Source organism: Dipodomys spectabilis, unplaced genomic scaffold (assembly GCF_019054845.1).
Source record: "Dipodomys spectabilis isolate Male_0828 unplaced genomic scaffold, ASM1905484v1 ptg000108l, whole genome shotgun sequence".
Taxonomy (NCBI): Eukaryota; Metazoa; Chordata; class Mammalia; order Rodentia; family Heteromyidae; genus Dipodomys; species Dipodomys spectabilis.
This window is the reverse complement of record NW_024870785.1, coordinates 9,145,658-9,164,283: the sequence shown is the minus strand read 5'-3', so window position 1 is coordinate 9,164,283 and position 18,626 is coordinate 9,145,658.

The window sequence follows — 18,626 nt, the reverse complement described above, 5'->3', positions numbered from 1 at the left end:
AAGATTTATGAGAGGCCTTTTGGACTCTTGATTTCTCCTTGCTTGGCTGTGGCATTCCCCCTTCCCCCTCTTAGAGCCAACCATTTAGTGGTTTCATGGCTCTCTTGTCATTTCACCTTGTGTACCATGGGGTGGCCATTATATGTACTGAGTTTCAGCTTACACTGATTTCTGGCAGGTCCAGATAATGAATGAGTTGGGGAGGAAAGGAGTCCTTAGGGGACATCCAGAGTATCCTAGAGCCTCTCATTAAAACCTGCCTGTGGCAGGAGTCAGAGGGACTTGGAAGAGACTTTTACCTCATACACATCATCATCTACTTCAGTCTCTTCCACCTCCTAAAGTTTGGAATCCCCGAGGAACAAGATGTTCAGGGAAGCTGTTTGTATTCAACTAGTAGGTTGTCTTTTGACCTGAGGGCTTTGTAAGGGCTGTCTTTCCCAGTTTTTTATATCTTTGCAATTCCTAGGGTTCTCTTTATAAATGTCCTGCATCTTCTCTTTCATTTCTTCTTCATCTGTGTTGTATTTCCTACTCTTGATGCCTTCTGCTATTAATGTGCAGCAGATATTTTTAAGGGAAACTATGATAAAATATTAAAGCTCAGGAAGTCAGAACATACACACAGAAAGCTTACCTTAGTAACTTTTTTGTATTGTGCTTGTTTTTGTGCAACGAGGCAACTCCTAGTCATGTAAGGACTGAGCTTGAAGGCAAGATAAGGAAGAAACTTGGGTGGCTTCTGGTAAAGAATCTGGAAGTTGGCAATATATTAAGAAAAAGATAACATTGTGTATACATCTGGGGGAATCTCATCAATGAAAGCCCTTTTCAACTAATATATGCAAATAAAAATGTATATAATTAAGCCAGGTGTGGTAGCTCAAGCTTGTAATCTTAGCTACTTAGGAGGTTGAGATTTAGGAGGATTGTAATTCAAAGCCAGTCTGGGGAAGATAAAAGCATTCACAGTACTCTATCTCAAAAATGCTGGGCGTGAGTCACGTGCCTGTTTTCTTAGCCACAATGGGATAAGTAAATAGTAGGATCACTGTCCAAGCCCACCGGGACAAAAAGTGAGATCCTCTTTGACCAGAGCAACGATAATTGGAGTTATGACTCAGTTGGTAGAGCTCCTACCTATTAAGCATGAGGCTCTGTCTTCAAACACTAGCATCACTAGAAAAGCACAACTAATGTTCATCAAAAAATTTAAATTAAAAAAGTAAGAATTGTAACTACAAAATACACACACACAGAGACAAAACAAATTGAGAGGAAAAAATAAAGGAAATAGCCTTCCTTCAGTTACACAGAAGATCAGGTGGATCTGTAGGGGAAACATCCCAAGGTAAAGCAGTGGCATCCGTTGCTTACTCCAAAGCATTGTGGAGCCTCTGCAGTGTGTGATGGTTTATAGAATGCCTTTTACTATCCCAGCCTGAGGAGAAAGGGACCAACCCACTCAGGGAAGTCGATGGAGAGTCCTTGCTGAGGAGAATGGAGGCAGGCATATAGAGAGTGCACAAGATGAACAGGGAAAGAGCCACTTCTGATTTATGTCTCCATAACCAGATGGTTAACCCTTGTGGCAGCCATCCATGTCTGCAGGCTCATGAAGGTGAATTAGGTTGCCTCAGAGAAAGAGGCTGTACATCAAGTTGCTGCCATGCTAGCACAGAATCTAAAGGCACAGAGCAGAGATTTGAAGTCAGAACTGAGTCTCAATCCCTGGACTGTCACTTAAGTAGCATCGTTTGGGACACATTACTTCTGAATTTTACATTTTCATTTTTAAAACAGAGACAATATCTGCTTCTCCAGGATACGTTAAAGTGTCTAGAATGGAATTTTGTGCATAGCAACCACTTATGTAAATATATCTCTGGAAGTTTTAAGTCTCTCTACTTAGCTTCAAGTAAAATTAAATCAAGAAACTTAGAAGATATTCCTCGGGTTGATACTGGGGTCTGAATTCAAGACCTCACCATTACTAAGCATGTGGCCCTCCACATGAGATCTCTCTCTTTTTTTTTTTTTTTTAAATCAGTCATTGGGCTTGAGCTCAGGGCCCAGGCACTGTCCCTGAGCTCTGTTCTTTAAGACTAGTGCTCTACCACTTTGGGCCTCAATGCTACTTTTTGTTTTCTGTTGGTTAATTGAAGATAAGAGTCTCATGGACTTTTTTTTTTTCTCCCCAGGCTGGCTTTGAACCATGATCTTTAGATCTCAGCCTCCTGAGGAGCTAGAATTATTGGTGCACCAGCAGCACCTAGACCCAGTGTTTTTTTTTTTTTTTCTTCTTCAATTTCTGTAGCTCTTTCTTCAAGATAAAAAGAAAGCTAACTGGGCTGTGCACGCTGGTTCAAGCCACCGGAGGGACAACTTATTGCTGACTTGGTGAATCCTCACCGTTGGTCTAATTATGCTGTAATTTTAATTTTGCCTTCCTAAGCTACCTCCTGACCCTTCCCAGTTTTCTCATATTTCCAGAATAACATGTGATTCATACCTGATCCTCTAGAGAATTAAGGAGCATTTTTATTAAAACGACGCCTACTTGGCTCACCTCAGAGAAGTCAGTTGGGGGCTTTGAACTATTGAATCATTTGTTTTTATTTTGGGCCACCTAAGTGGGGATTGGCTGCATTGATGTGTAAGATTTCCCTCTCCGGTGTGGTTTCTGGCTGCCACCATCCTCAGATCCCCCAGACTATATCCCCTTCAAATTTGGTTTGACCACCCAATTGCCGGCTCGAACCAAGACTTTCAATATCCTGGGTGGCAGGATTTAACAAGGAGATTTTTTTTATTATTATTAATTCCTAGATAATAAAACTTAAAAATAAGTCCTAAGATGCATTTAAAAAATGTGTCATATATTATTTTAGGCATATGTGCTATGAAATAATGGCAATAATGATGTGTTTAAATCCATTAAATCATGTAGCTGGCTGAAAGTGTTCCATAAAATAGAGTGGGAGGAATAACTGTAGGTCAAACTGAATTCTGAAAGATGACCACACAGGGACCGGGCAGGCTGAAGGACATGAATATCCTCTTTGGCGGTGATCATCTTAATGGAATTTCCTGAGGCTCACAGAGAACATACGTAGTTTATAAAGAAGACAGTTTGAAAGGTCTAGTCAATTCAATCATCGATGCAAGACCGCATGCCAGGTGGAAGACCTTCCAGAAGTCTACCAATGTCCTACAGATTCTTTTACTTTTTAGTATTGTTTATTGGCATCCTTTTGTTACACAAGCAGGGGAATCATTTCGACATAAACATACACACGTTTTCATGTACATTTTATACATTGAACAAAATCACCTCCCCTCATCTTTCTCTCTCATACTCTTACTGTTTTTTTTTTTTTCTTTTTGCCAGTTATAGGGCTTGAACTCAGGACCGGGGTGCTATCCCTGAGTTCTTTCACTCATGGCTGGTGCTGTACCACTTTGAGCCACAGCTTCATGTCTGGTTTCCTTGGAGCTAATTGGAGGTAAGCGTCACACGGACTCTTGCCCAGGCTGGCTTTGAACTGCAAGCCTCAGATCTTAGCTTCCTGAGTAGCTAGGATTGCAGGTGTGAGCCACCATTGTTTCCTTCAAACAATTTCACCTGTTTTTTTCTACTTTCATAATGCACATAAATATATAAATTATTGGATCACATTCCCCTCATTCCCCTTTCTTGTAGACCCTCTCGACATCTCTGGTTCTGTGTGTAGAGGGAATCTGGTATGTTCTGGGAGCTCACTGTTGAGTTGTTCTAAGGTATTTCATGCACATCTCATTCTGTTTTCCAGTGAAATTCTGGTGATGCAGACTGAGCCGATAGCTCACAGTCCTCACCTCACAAATGAAGACAAAATAGAAACTTCAAAAATTTTTGAGGTAGGTATTAGTGGCTTATTCCTGTCATCCCAACTATTCAAGAGGCTGAGACTTGAAGGATTTGTCAGCCCAGGCAGACAATTCCATGAAACCCTTCTTTTTCGTTTTAATTCACTAGCCCAAAGAAGTGGTAGGATATCAGCCTTGAGTGAAAAAACCCAGTGAGAGCTCCAGGCCTTTAGTGCAAGCCCCAGGATGAGCACACAAAAAGAAAGACAAAAATGAAAAAAAATTAAAATTGAGTATATATGCAAGACCCCTGGAGAATCAGTTAAAATGCTGATTCTGCTACAGTAGCTCTGGGGTGGAGGGTCGACTGTGAAGAGTCTAGCCCACTTCCCTTTCACTTACTTCCTGATTCAGATGTCCTCTTCCCAAGGGAAGAGGTGGAAAACACTCTTGTGATCACAGACACTCTTGTGATCACAGCACAGTCCGTGCAAAGTCACGATATGAGAACACTTTGATAGTTTGACAAACAGAATGTCCATAGGTAGCTGGGAAATTGCATCTGGAAAGACCATTGTACTGAGTAGGGTTGGGTGGTAGATAGGGGCCAAATGCACACACTGACTTTGCTTAGAGTAGCACTGTTAGAAGGATGAGGGGAAATAGTGCAAGAGGGAAACTTGGGAACAAAATGTACCTAGGGCTGGAGCCGAGGCTCATCAGTATTCCTCTACCTTTTTTTTTTTTTTTAAATCTTCCAGGAGTAAAATCCTCTTAAATATGGAAGGATTTAGCTGGCGCCCATGGCTCACGCCTGTCATCCTAGCTACTCAGGAGGCTGAGATCTGAGATCACTGTTCAAAGCCAGCCTGGGCAGGAAAGTCCGTGAGACTCATCTCCAATTAGCCACCAGAAAACCAGAAGTGGTGCTGTGGCTCAAAGTGGTAGAGAGCTTGCCTTGAGCTGAAGAGCTCAGGGACAGTGCCCAGGCCCAGAGTTCAAGCCCCACGACCGACCCCCCCCCAAAAAAAAAAAAAAAAAAAAAGGAAGGATTTAACATTTCCAATTGGATCTGTTCCTTTTTTGGTCAGTTATGGGGCTTGAACTCACGGCCTGGGTGCTGTCCCTGAGCTCTTTTTATTCAAGGATAGCACTCTACCACTTGGAGCCACAGCACCACTTCTGGCTTTCTGGTGGATAATTGGAGATAAGAGTCTCAGAAACTTTCTTGCCTAGATTGGCTTTGAACTGTGATCCTCAGGTCTTAGCCTCTCCTGAGTAGCTGGGATTACAGACATGAACCACCAGCTCCTGGCAAAGATCCATTCTTTTAGTATTAGTTGATCCATACTTAATGGGAAAGGAACAGAAATGCTCAGAAATTTGAAGACTCCGATCTTCAGAAGTCACTTCAGAAATCTGTGCTCATCAGATACATGAGTAGGAAAGAGAAAGCACACATGCAGCTTCAAGGTGTTATAGGCCTCCTCAGGTTTTCATCGCTTGCCTATGCAGTGAAAAATCTTTTAAGATCTGCTTTCAAATGGTTGTGTTGTTTCTTCCTTCTGCTCTGTCTTGGCAAATGCTTTACTGTAGTGAGAAACATTTTATTGGGAGACGTGGGTTCTAGTTAGGCATCTGCTGCGAACTAGTGGAGTGACCTTGGGAAAGTCCTGGAATCCTAGAGTGCAAAACTTCTTAGTGACATTTCTCCTTCTGCAATTAAAGAAATGAGATTTCAGGAGGTCAAACTTAAGGTTGTTTGACAAGGCAGATCTAGAACTTCATATTCCCCGACCCCCACTTTTCCTAGGCCTCAGGTCCCTGGTCTACACGTGAAGGGATTGAGTTGGCTCAGGGGTCTCATTAGTGCACCGATGTGCGTTGTCTGACCCATATGGGGTTTTAAAATCCTTCAATGTGAGTCCTCTAGATAGTGTTGTCTGCTATTTGATATAATCCCATCAACTCCTGTTTTACCCATCTGTGAGTTTCATCTGCCCAGCCTCTGTTGGCATGAGTTTAGGACCCTGTACCAAAGATCTTTACGGTCCCTTCTACCATTCAGAATGTCTGATCCTAAGTCTTCTCTGTCAATTTTTCCAACAGCAGACAGTGATCATGATGAGGAGGAAAGAGAATCCTCTGGACTTGCCTTGTCTCCTGGCAGAAACACCACCCATCAAACCAGATGGGAGTGTGAAATCACATAAGTTTAGTCATATCAACCCAGAGGAGCCAAAGTCTGACTAAAGACAGACTCAGCTTATTAAACGTAACTTGTAGAAAACCACCCGGCCAGATCAAGAAGCTGAGAACCCCCTTTAGGATTAGGAATAAAGGACCCCTTTTAGCTAAAACTCCACCCTTTTGGGGGAGACCCTTGCATCACACATGCAGAAAGTATGTGAGGTTGGAACATCCTGTTTTCTGGGATGGCAGTATCCCAGTGGATCCCATCTGAGGCTCAGTGCTGGGAGGAGTAACGTTGGCTGCAGAAACTAGGTTGGCCTTGAATAAAACAATGACTATGCAGGCTTCAGGGAATTTTACTAAGCATGAGATCACCCCGGCTGTGCGGAGCTGTGTTCACATAGCATGTTATCTATAACAGGGAAGTTAGGAAAGGCAAGGAAGCCTTTATCCTATCCCATGGAGCGTGGCTTCTTCCTCAGTCCTGCTAGAACACCTTGAATCTGGGAGGGATTTCATCTCACATCTCTCCACAGTGTAAATGCTGCATGGTTCTCTCAATCAGATGACTTTTGTGGCCTGGGTGGTCAAATACCAATTCCATCATGCCGAAATTCTGTGTGTGTGTGCGTGTGCGTGTGGATGCTCATGTACACCACCTCTGGAGCTTAAACTGAGGGACTCTCACTCTTGCTTAGTTTTTGTTGTTGTTGTTCAAGGCTGGTGCTCTACCAACTGAGCCACATCTCCACTTCTTGAGTAGCAAAGATTATAGGCATGAGGCACTGGCCACCAGGCTTCAATTCATTCATTTACTCGTTTATTCCACAAATATTTATCAAGTGCCTACCATATGTCAGACACTACTCTAGTGCGTGGGATGTATGAATGAACAAACCCAAGAAAAAAATTCTTGCCCTCTTGGAGCCTTCATTCTTTCTGTAAAACAAATACTTATTCTGTATGGATCCCACGAAGGCATGAAGTTTTTACGATTATCTTATTAATGGCCTGACGTTTCCTTTTGTTGGCATTTTAAGGGCTACTGAGGAACTAACCCTCTTTGCTTTCACTCAGTTCATGATTCAGATGTCTTTTCTAAAGCTCATTGGAATTTAGTTGTCATTGCGATGATATGAAGAGGTGGAGGCTTTCAGAGGTGATTAGGTCCTGAGAACAGAGCTTTCATGAATGTCCTACTCCTCTTATGGTAGAAGTAGGCTATTTATAATGGGAGAAGTCTGGTACTAAAGGGAGTTGTTTGTCATCCTTCCCCTCTCTCCCTCATGAAATGTCTCATTATGTGATGCCTTCCAGCACATTACAATGCCACGTGAAGTCCTGGCCAAATGCGACTCTTGCCTCTTGGGCCCCCTAACTTCTAGAACTGTGAACTGACTACACTTGTGTTTATTATAAGTATTCCTGATCATTCTGTTAAAGAAGTAGAAAGACCGATACTTCATTTTCACCATGACTGGGAGGAACAAAAACCAGCCTTTTCCAGGCTCTATGGCTTTTTTTCTTACTCCAGATCTGAATGTCCTGAAGAAGCCTTGGGTTTACTTATCATAGTCTCAGTTCCTACCCATAGACTTCTGAGCGTAAAAGCGGGCTTTTGACCCTCCCAGGCTTGTATCTCGAGTTGAAAGATACTTCTTGGATGGCCACATTAAAAACTCAAGTTACCAAAAAAAAAATGAACTAAGTCTCCAGGTCTCTATGCTGTTCTGATCACCTTGCCTGTCGACCGCTAGATTTCTCTTTCCCACTTTCCAGGTTCCATTTGAGATTATGTCTTATTCCTTCTTAGGTCTCCTTTATACTCCGTCAGCTAACCTACTGACAATTTTCACCTTTTTTTTCCCCCATGCTCCTATCTCTTTGTTCTCCCCCCCCCGCCCCCCAGTTTCTGTCCAGCTCATTTTTGAGTTTTCAGGGAAACTCCCCCACGTCAGACACTCCCTGCTCCAATTTATCCTGCATGTGGACACCAGGTGAATGTTCCTCAAATGTTGTTTTCTTCTCACCACTCCCTGCTTATATGAAATGTAAATCCCCTGCCAGGTTTCTGAGGTCCTTCGCGGTATGGCTCCCATTCCCCAACTTAACAGCTTTTTCCATTTTTCTCAACACATACTCTCTGCTCTTCATCAGGTAGGCTTCTTAATACCCCTCCAACCCACAAAGCTGATTTAATTTCTGTTAATGTTCTTTCTCCTTAGCCCGGAGAGTTTTCTGTTCTTCTTCTGTATTAAATTGGTTGCACATCTGTCATTTGAAGTCGATCTCAAGTACAATTCTATCTGGAGCTTTCATTGACCAAAAACCTCTCTGTGAGTTTTCCCCAGGCATCAGCTGGCATCGTACTATTTAGCAATTGTTTACATTACCCTTTAATGCTTTGGCATCTCCCCAAATGAATAAGTTCCTGGGCCAGGAGCTATAGGCTATACTGTAACATAAAAAGTCCAGTGAAGGTGAGGTGGTTAGAGTGAACTTGGTGCCTCCTCCGAATTTCTCTCCTGCATACATCTTGTACACATGCTCTGGACAAGTGATGCTCTTCATTATGGCCTTCACCTCAGCTGTGAGGATGCCAGTGACATGCTTGTGGACTTCCAGAACTGTGAACTGGGTAAACCACTCCTCTTTGCAAATTTCACAGCTTCTGGTATATTGTGATAGCAACACAAAACAGACTAAAACAGATAAACTCTACCCCAGTCCATTCTTTTCCTTCAGCTATGACGTGATAGTATTTTACTGCCCTTCATTAACTCCACTATATCAAAGATAAATAAAAATCAATTCTTAATACTTCTTACAGAAGTGCATCTATATCTATATATTACTGGTCATGTTTATCCCATCTCTGAGAATGCATTTCTATACATAAATTTTCAGGTGCAATATTTATTTTGATGTTCTTGATCATATCTTTTGTATTCACTTGAATGTGTTTATTAAAAAATCTGTCTCTTTAAAAAAATCCTACGGTAATTTGATATTGATGGGGAAAATAATTTAAAAATACAGTTTTTTCAGTCATCTTCATGAAAGGTAGTTTTCTGTCGAAGACCTCAGATCTTACACGCATGCACATAGAAAAGCCACTGTATGACTTGAAGCATCAACATGGAAATTAATTTTCCTAGAAGTTGGATTATGGTTGCTTATCCTTTGGCAGTATATGGAAACTTCAAGCTCAGTGAGCTAAAACCCTGCTCCTTGCAGATTATAAACTGAGTGTCATGAATCTGTGTACCAAATGATTATGTGCCACATATCTTCTCTCTTAATTGATGTGCGCCATGTATTTTAGAACATTACCTCATATGCTGTAATCACTGTATGTCACATAGGAGATACAGAAAATACATCATAAATGTCACGCTAGATAGCAAAGCCATCCAAAGTCCAATTAACTTACTTTACAGACTATTTCTCATGCTTATCCCAGAATATGCAAACATACATCTAAAATATACCCATCTAAAAATATTTAGACATCAGTCTAAATATTTTTGAATATCCTATTATACTAAATCATAATATTTTCACTTGCTATTCTTCAGTTATCAGTACTTTCAGTCTGGATTTATGCTCTTCCTGCTTGATAAAGTCAGTTTAGAGAAATGTAATAAGAGATGCAAAAAGACATTCCTTTTCCTGTTGAATAGGCTCATGAGCTGTGCATCTGTTATTTTAATGCACTGTTTTCCCAGAGTCAAAAGGCTTAATCTTGCTTTACTGAAGAGATAAGTTTTATATATATATATATATATATATATATATATATATATATTCATTTGGAATCCATATATAATAGAAAAACCTCAAGAAAAAAAATCTCATGCTGATATATATAATTTCTTTTGCAAACCTAGGTCATATTGAGATTTCTAGCCATTTGGGGTTTACACTAGTTTGAGGACTACCAGATCCAGGGCTGGGCAGGGCACCCAAGAAAAGTGCATGGTGTGGCTTAGACTCTGTTATCTTTTCAAGCCAGGATGATTGTATTCAGAGTTCAGCCAAAAGAGAACATGAGCTCTGGCCCATGACTTTGTGCATGCCCCTTATTCACGTAAGCCTTAGAAACACATTCTTCCATGAAATCTATGAAACTTGTCTCTTGTTTTGGCACATGCCCCAGGTGTCTTTCTAGCTTCGTGTGCATAAGAGGGCGTAAGAAGCAGAGGGGTAGAGTGGGCTGGGCAGGGTAAGATACTCTGTGTCAACAGTTATTGTCCCTGCGGGAGAAATAGATGGCAGTGAAAATCGGAGGAAAACTTGTCCCATGCCAATGAAGAGAAGAATAAGAAGCCCTTTCTCCTTAGGTACTCCTTATTTTAATAATGAGACTTGGTGTTTCCTGAAAAAACACCACTCAGGAGTTCAAACCCATGGGTTCCATAAGCCGGAGGCTCAGATGTTACCACTGAAGAGGGTTTATTTCTTGTCTTTCCCAAGGCAGCTGGCTCTTTCCACAACCATCCTGGTTCAGCCTGCTAGAAAAGATGCCCAGGCTCAGGGTGGAGAATTTGTAAGCCTTCCCAGAAGAGAGTGAAGGAAATGAAAACCTCTAAGGAGATTTTGCCAGAACGGGTCATAATTTCTGTCCTTTAGCGACAAGTTCTTGTAATGTCTATTCATTTTTCCCATATTATTATTATTTCCCAGAAAAGGTTATATCTCTGCCTCCCAGGGCTTTACACGCAGTGCTGACACATTTTTGTAGCAGCTTTCATTGAACAATACTTTTCTCCCTAGTTGTCATCATGAAGTTGGAAGTCAGAGGGACATATGAAATATTTTTGTCTGTGGTTTGGAGAACGTTATTGAGGCAGTAAAGGAAACGGATGGAGAATTAGTAACTCTGATGAACTTGAATTCTCCTCAAGTGGGCATGCTATCTTTCTAGAAAGTTACCCTATGCTCCCTGGAACACCAAATTCCTTTCTCTTTTGCTTTTGACAACTTCATCTCTTTTCCTGTAAAACAGTCTTTAAAAATGAATCATTCTGGATCATTATATTATGCAGTTACTCTGCAGCTGTGCTTTGCAAATAATAGGTAGTCAACAATTTGTTTGGGAAGGGAAGAAATTCAATTGTGGTCTTAATGGGTGTGCTTGGTAGAGATGAATTCTAAGAAAGCATTCTTTTTGTTCTGCCCTCTCAAACGTTCATTTCTTTGTAATACATCTTCTCAAAATGTTCATTTCTTTGTAATACATCTTTTTTTTTTTGGTGGCAAATTGCATAGAATATGAATGAGAAAATAAGGACCCCCTCATAATCCTCTCATCACAATGGCAGTATTTTGATGTGTATTTTGTGGCATTTTCATCATACACATAGGTATAGTCATTGCATATGCATGTAAATGTGCATATGCACACACGATGTCTTAGTTACTTTTTCTGTGGCTGTGATGAGTTACCTGAAAACAAATAAAGAAGAGGAAGGGAGGAAGAATTTATTTTGCTGATGGTTTCAGAGGTTTTGGTCCATTGTGGTAGAGAGGGTATAGGAAGCAGATCAGCTCACAACATGGGGATCAGAAAATGAAAAGAAGTGGAGAAGAGGGGAAAGAGGATGGGGGAGAGGAGAGGGGAGAGAAAATGCTTATGGATGGTATATTTCACATCCAGGGCGGGTCTTCCTTCTCAGTTAATTTCCTAGTACTTCTCAATCCAATCAAGTCAGCAGTTCAAGATTAACCACCACAGATGATGTTTCCTAGTTTTTCATTTACTGTTACATTATGCACATTTCCCTCAATCATCCATGACAAAAACTTTATACATTACATATATTTATTTGTTTTCCTTTTGTACATCTATATATAAAACCCATCATTCTCAATTTTCTTAGGATTGATTATTGTGGTTGAAGTGACTAAGCACAAGTATATTTGAACTTTTTATTATAGACAACTTAAAGCACAAGGACAAGTGACAAAATAGTTAAAATGATACCATTGTAACCATCACTCCGATTCGGATCAATGAATTGGTAATCTTTCTTTTCCTTCACTTTTTTTCCCCCAAGTATTCTTGCCTTCTGGATTATTTTGAAGCAGAGGCCAGCTATCTGGTCATCGTATCTGGAACTCATCCTTGACTTGTTTCCCCAGAGCCATACATTCCTCAGTACTTTATATTGTTTTCACCTTCTAAATTATATTCTGGCCTTGTTTATCCTTCTTCATCCCTATTTATATTTTGTTCTGCCGTAGCTTAGCTGAACAGTTTCCTACAAGCTTTTTCTGCTTATACTCTTGTGTACTCATCTTCAGATAAAGATCAAGTGCTTCTAGGAATAATTTTAAGACTGTTTTCCCATAATATTTCATAACAAATTAAAATTGTCCTGATCTCTGCCTATAGAGATTGTAGGTGTGTACTACTATGCATGGCCTTGAGATTCCTCCTCCCGTTCTTGCTCTTCCTCCTGCTCATCCTCTTTTGGAGGTATTAGAAACTTAACTCTGGACTTTGTGCTTGCTAGATAGGTGCTCTATAACTTGAGCTACACCTCCAGTCCTTTTGCTCTGATTGTTTTCTAGAAGCCACTCCATTTTTACCTAGACCCTCTTGAATTGTAATTCTCCTATTTGTTTTTTCTGACATAGCTGAGATTCTAGATGTAATACCATGCCCGAATTTTTCTGTGCGGATTGTTGTCTTACAAACTTAAAAAAAAAACAAAACTCTGACAATCTAGAATTATGATATTCATACTCTCACCTCCTGAATAACTAGGATTGTAGTCATGAACCACTGGCTGCTGGTGACATTTCTTAATATAATATCAATTTCTAGGTAAAAAATTGAACAAAAAGAAGTTTATTGCTTTTGAAGACATGTTAAAGAAGGTATATCACATTTCACCCAGGAAGAGTTGCATGATGATGATGATGCTTGCCTAATTTTCTAATTACTCAGTAAAACATTTAGCTTTCTGGTGTTTTTTTGTTTTTTTGGCGGTTGTGGGGCCTGAACTCTGGGTCAGGGTGCTGTCCCTCAGCTCTTCAGCTCAAGGTAGTGCTCTACCACTTAAGCCACAGCGCCACTTCCGGCTTTTTCTTATGTGGTGCTGAGGAATGGAACCCAGGGCCTCATGCATGCAAGGCAAGCACTTTACTACTGAGCCACCTTCCCATCCCCTAGATTTCTGTTTTATCTGATCAGTGAATATACTGAAGCCACCATTGTGGAAACTGTTGGTGGCTGAGGATGTGATCATTTATTTATAAATGGCTTATGGCAGCTTGTGCTGTTCTGGTCCTTCAAATTAGAATGAAACTCAAGTTTCTATCATTTGACTATTTAGAACTTAGACTAATGTAGACAATATCAGGTAGCTGTAATCAGAGTCAGTATTTCTGATCTTGCCCCGGCTGTTGACAGCAACTCAGTACAGACTCCTGGCTGCAGACAGGTGCAGCAGGATTATAGCCCCTCCCTCCAGGTTATCCTACTAGGACAACCCAGAGGTGCTCCACTTCCTGTCAACTCCTGGCCAGCGACTTCCTATGGAAGTCTACTTCCAAGCCCAGCTTGGACAACTGAAAGAAGGAAGTAACACCTAAATAAGTGTTCCTTTCTTTCTCTGTCTGGATAAGCAGTTCTGAACTATTTCTTAGGGTTCCATCCACTTGCTGACACATCTGGTGTTGGCTCTCCTTCTTGTGCTGTGCCCTTCAATATTGGGTAATTTCTATGATTGTTAGTCAAGGTTCTTGACTCTTTATCACTTAGTTTTACTTTTCAGGTCATCCAGTACATTTTTATTTCTGTTATTCTATGTATCATTCGGTGATTTGTTTTTGGTTTTCTTTATAGTTTGCATTTCTCTGCCTTTTTTTTTTTTTTTTTTTTTTTTATTTCTGGTCATGGTCCTGAAGTCTGGGCCTGGGCTCTGTCCCCCAGCTCTTCAGCTCAAGGTGAGCACCCTACTACTTGAGCCACAACGCCATTTCCATCTTTTTCTGCTTATGTAGTGCTGAGGAATTGAACCCAGGGCCTTATGCATGCAAGGCAAGCACTCTACCGCTGAGCCACCTGCCCAGTCCTTCTCTGCTTTTTTTATTCATTATTTGTATAATTTCTACATATTACTGACTTCTAGGCTTGCCTGGATATTGTTTCAAAATTTCCTTCATAAGTACTGATAAAATATAACCACTGAGGTTCCTCCCCCCCCCCCCCCCCCCTAGTTTTGGGGCATGAACTCAGGGCCTGGGAGGCTGTCTCTGCACTCCTTTGCTCAAGGCAAGCTCTACCACTTTGAGCCACACAGTTCCACTTCCAGTTTTCTGGTGGTTAATTGGAGATAAGAGTCTTATAGACTTTTCTGCTCAGGCTCGCTTTGAACCACAATCCTCAAATCTCAACTTCCTGAGGAGCTAGCATTACGAGTGTGAGCCACCAGCATCTGGCTCAGTGAAGTTATTCTTGTTCAATTCTTTTTTCAGTATTAAGGATTCAACCCACCACCTTCTACATACTAGACAAGTGCTATATTAGACCAGTGCTGTTCCATTGAGCTAACTCAACAGCAAGATAGAACCAAAGGGCTTACCCTGCTATTGATGTCATGTAGTCTATCACTACACTTTATGCTCAGCTCTTAATTGTGAATTTAATTTTTAAAAATCTCTTCAGCCTTTACTATTTTTTGCATCAGCTGATAATTTATGCCTTTAAATTTTTTTTTCCATTTCATTAAATGTGCTATATTCATTGGCACAAAATAATATTTTCCTAACTTTTTATGTCTCTAGGATTTTAATGACTGTCTCCTATTCCTGATGCCAATAATTCTGGTTTTGTTTGGTAGTTGTTCCAGTTCCTGGGTCTTGAACTCAGGGCCTGGGCGCTGTCCCTGAACTTCATTTGCTCAAGGCTAGGGCTCTTCCACTTGAGCCACAGTTCTGCTTCTAGCTTTTTTGGTGCTTAATTGGAGATATGAGTCTCATGGACTTTCCTGAATGGGCTGGCTTTGAACTGTGATTCTCAGATCTCAGACTCCTGAGTAGCTAGGATTATAGGCATGAGCCACAGGTGCCTGCTAATCATTTTTTTTCTTCTTCCTCTCCTTTTATCTTGAAGTGCTGAGCATACTTATAATAGACTTTTAGGAGTGTTAAAAATATTAGGCCACACCCTGGGAGGAAATGTCACCTTGGGCTCTGCAGTTCCCTGTGGCCAAGCCAGATGCTGCGCCGAAGACACAGCTGTGAGCTGTTAGCAGTTAATATTCCCAGACACTGGGGGATGGGTACACGGCCCGTAGAGGAAATCTTGGCAGAGCATAGCATTATTTACTCTAGAGAACACGTTTTGAGTTTGATATAAAGTCTGAGCAAAAGCAGTGTGTTTTATATATAAAAAGAGATTTGTGGAGACACTATGGAATTTGGCTCGGTGAAGGCCCAAAGAGCAGAGAAATAACCATAGAAAGGACCCAAAATAATACTAACCAACTTCAGTTTCTGGGTCTCTGGGATCCTAGCAAAATCATCCTAGAAACTGACACGTCTGCCCAACTAACTCAGCTTTATGCACTAAGGTTAATTATATTATGCTAATGATACCCTAGACTAATGGAAACGTTTATTCCTTTTCCCCTCAATGAAATATGGACTGTATCTCTAGGTACCTGATCAAAGAGCAATTCTAAGATATTCTCAGTCTTAAGAATAGAGTGGAAAATTTATTGTTCAAAATGTAAATTGGTGGTTGTGCATCTCAGGCCTTTTTAAATGAAAAATTCTCTCTTAAAAGGATAAGTATTATTGCAAAGCTTTCTTTAATTGGTAGTCATTTGAGCATCCCATGAAGTTGTGATATTTATCATTCACAGGTTATCTAGCAGTGAATGTGTTACACAAAAGTAGTTTCTTTGCCCCCTTCCCCTAGAATTCTGTCATTCAAAATGAGATATTTAGGTTTTTTTTTCCTCTTCTGGTTTTTGCTAGAAGCAGATTCTGCTTGTGATATTTAGATGGGTTCTAAATATATCCTTCCTTCTTTTATTACTCTAAATTCCTTACCATTAGAATCTGTTTCCAAGAATATTCTAGATACTCAGAGCATAAATACTGGCTGTTCTTATCCCATCCAGGTAAATACAGTTTTATTAGGAATCAGAATTATAGAAAATTGCAACTATTTTGGGGCGTGAGTGACTCATGCCTGTAATCCTAGCTACTCAGGAAGCTGAGATTGGAGGATCCTGTTCTAAGTCAGTCTGGGCAGGAAAGTTCGTGAGACTCTTATTTCTTGTCACACACCAAAAAGCCCGAAGTAGTGGTGGAGCACCAGCCTTGAGCAAACAAAAGCATAGGGACAGTGCCCAGACCTTAAGTTCAAACCCCATTACTGGAACACACAGACACGTGCTCATACACACTCAGACACCATTTGCAATTTACAGAGCTGATGGATATAGTTTACCGATACTTACAAATCTAAATAAATCTCAAGCTTCCCCCAAAAGTCTACCTCTCCTTTATCTAGTCTAAAAGTTGTTCGAAGCACTCTTCCTACTAGCCCCTTGACTTCAGTTGGGCTGTCAGAATGACCATTTATAACAAACTTGAAAGTTATCTTTGTTCGACAGCCTCTTTCTCCCTTCCCCCTTCTCCACATTTCTGTTCATCCCTAGCCAACTAATTTCAAAGCTCAGTGTCAACTTCATTGCCTTCCTCTTCATTGCTTTTCCATTTAGTCATGTACCCAGCTATGGTGTTTCTACCACGAAAGCACACGGTGAAGATTTTTCTATGCAAATCCCTGTGAGCTGTTATATTCTTGGAAGACGTTCTCATCACCATGACCCAGTTGTTGCACTAGCCTCTTGACCTCCTTTCTTACAAGATTTCTGTTTTTCAGTCCTTCCCACGTGGTGACAAAATAGTAATTTTCTACATCAGAGCTAAATATCTCACATTCTAAATTCTTTGATAATGTAGATTTCCTGCATTCCTAAATCAGCTGGCCCCAGCCCACTTTCTAACCTCTCCTGCTCTTCTTTCTCTTTATACAACCCATCTGGTCTTATCCCCCTTCCAAAACGTTGTACGGGTCTCCATCTTGGGCTTCCTGTGCAGGACTCTATGGCTGACCTGTGGATTTCCCTGCATATTCAACCCTTTGCTTGTCACCCTGAAAACTTTTCTGGCACGTCAGTTTCTTTCCCCTGAACATCTCAAGTTTGAATTCTCAGTTGTATTTAGTTATTTTCTATTTGTATTTTATTTGTGCTTTATTTATTTGTATTTTAGTTATTTATTTTCGTTTATTAATTCCTTTTTCTTGATAGACAGGGTTAAAATACACTAGACAGAGCTGTGATTCTGAGACACCCCCCCCTCACTTTTGTATTGACGGTGGATGCCAAGCTGTACCTTTCCATGTGTAGAGCAAGTGTGGGAAGAAAAGAGAAGAGCAAATAACTAATGGAAAGGGCTAATGGCTGAGAGCGAAGACCCAAGAATCCTAAGTGAGAGGATGGGGAAGAGGAGAGGAAAGCCAGGGTGAGGACAGGTGAAATGGTTGTTTGAAAACTTTGGAGTTAGAAAAACTAGAGTTTGAGGGAGATAGGGGATTTTTTTTTTACAGTATGTATATACATATATGTACATGCACATATATACACACATGTATATATATATATATATATATATATGTACCTTATTTATTTGTTTTTGTAGGTAACATAGCTTCGTTCCCTTCACCTGTCCTCAGAAATTCTTAAGTGATGAGTTATGGCAGCTCATGCCTGTAATCCCATCTCATCAGGGTAGATTGAGAAGGTTGTGGTTTGTGGCCATCTTGGACACAAAGTTTGAGATCTGATCTCAACCCATAGCTATGGCAGGGGCATCCCAGCTATATTGGAAGTGAGATCAAGAAAATCGGGGTTCCAAGCCGGGCACTAGTGGCTCACGCCTGTAATCCTTGCTACTCAGGAGGCTGAGATCTGAGGATCATGGTTCAAAGCCAGCCCAGGCAGGAAAGTCCGTGAAACTCTTATCTCCAATAAACCACCAGAAAACCAGAAATGGCGCTGTGGCTCAAGCGGTACAGAGCTCGCCTTGAGCTGAAGAGCTGAGGGACAGCGCTCAGGCCCAGAGTTCAAATCCCATGACTGATGAAAAAAAAAAAAAAAAAGATCAGGGTTCCATGCCAGCCTAGGAGGAAAACTCATGAGATTCCATTTCAACAGAAAAAGCTGGATGTGTTGGCAGGTGCCTCTCAGGTACAACTGTTCATGTGAGGATCTAGATCAGGCTGTTCCCAGGAAAAAGCAAAACCTTATCTCAAAAATAATCATGGCAGCCAGGTGCTGGCGGCTCACACCTGTCATCCTAGCTACTCAGGAGGCTGAGATATGTTCAAAGTCTGCCTGGGCAGGAAAGCCCCTGAGACTCTTTATTTCCAATTAACGACCTGAAAACTGAAGTGGTGCTGTGAATCGAAATGGTAGAGCGCTAGTCTTGAGCACAAAAACTCAGGGACTGTGCCCAGACCTTGAGTTCAAACCCCAGGATGGTACAAAATAAAA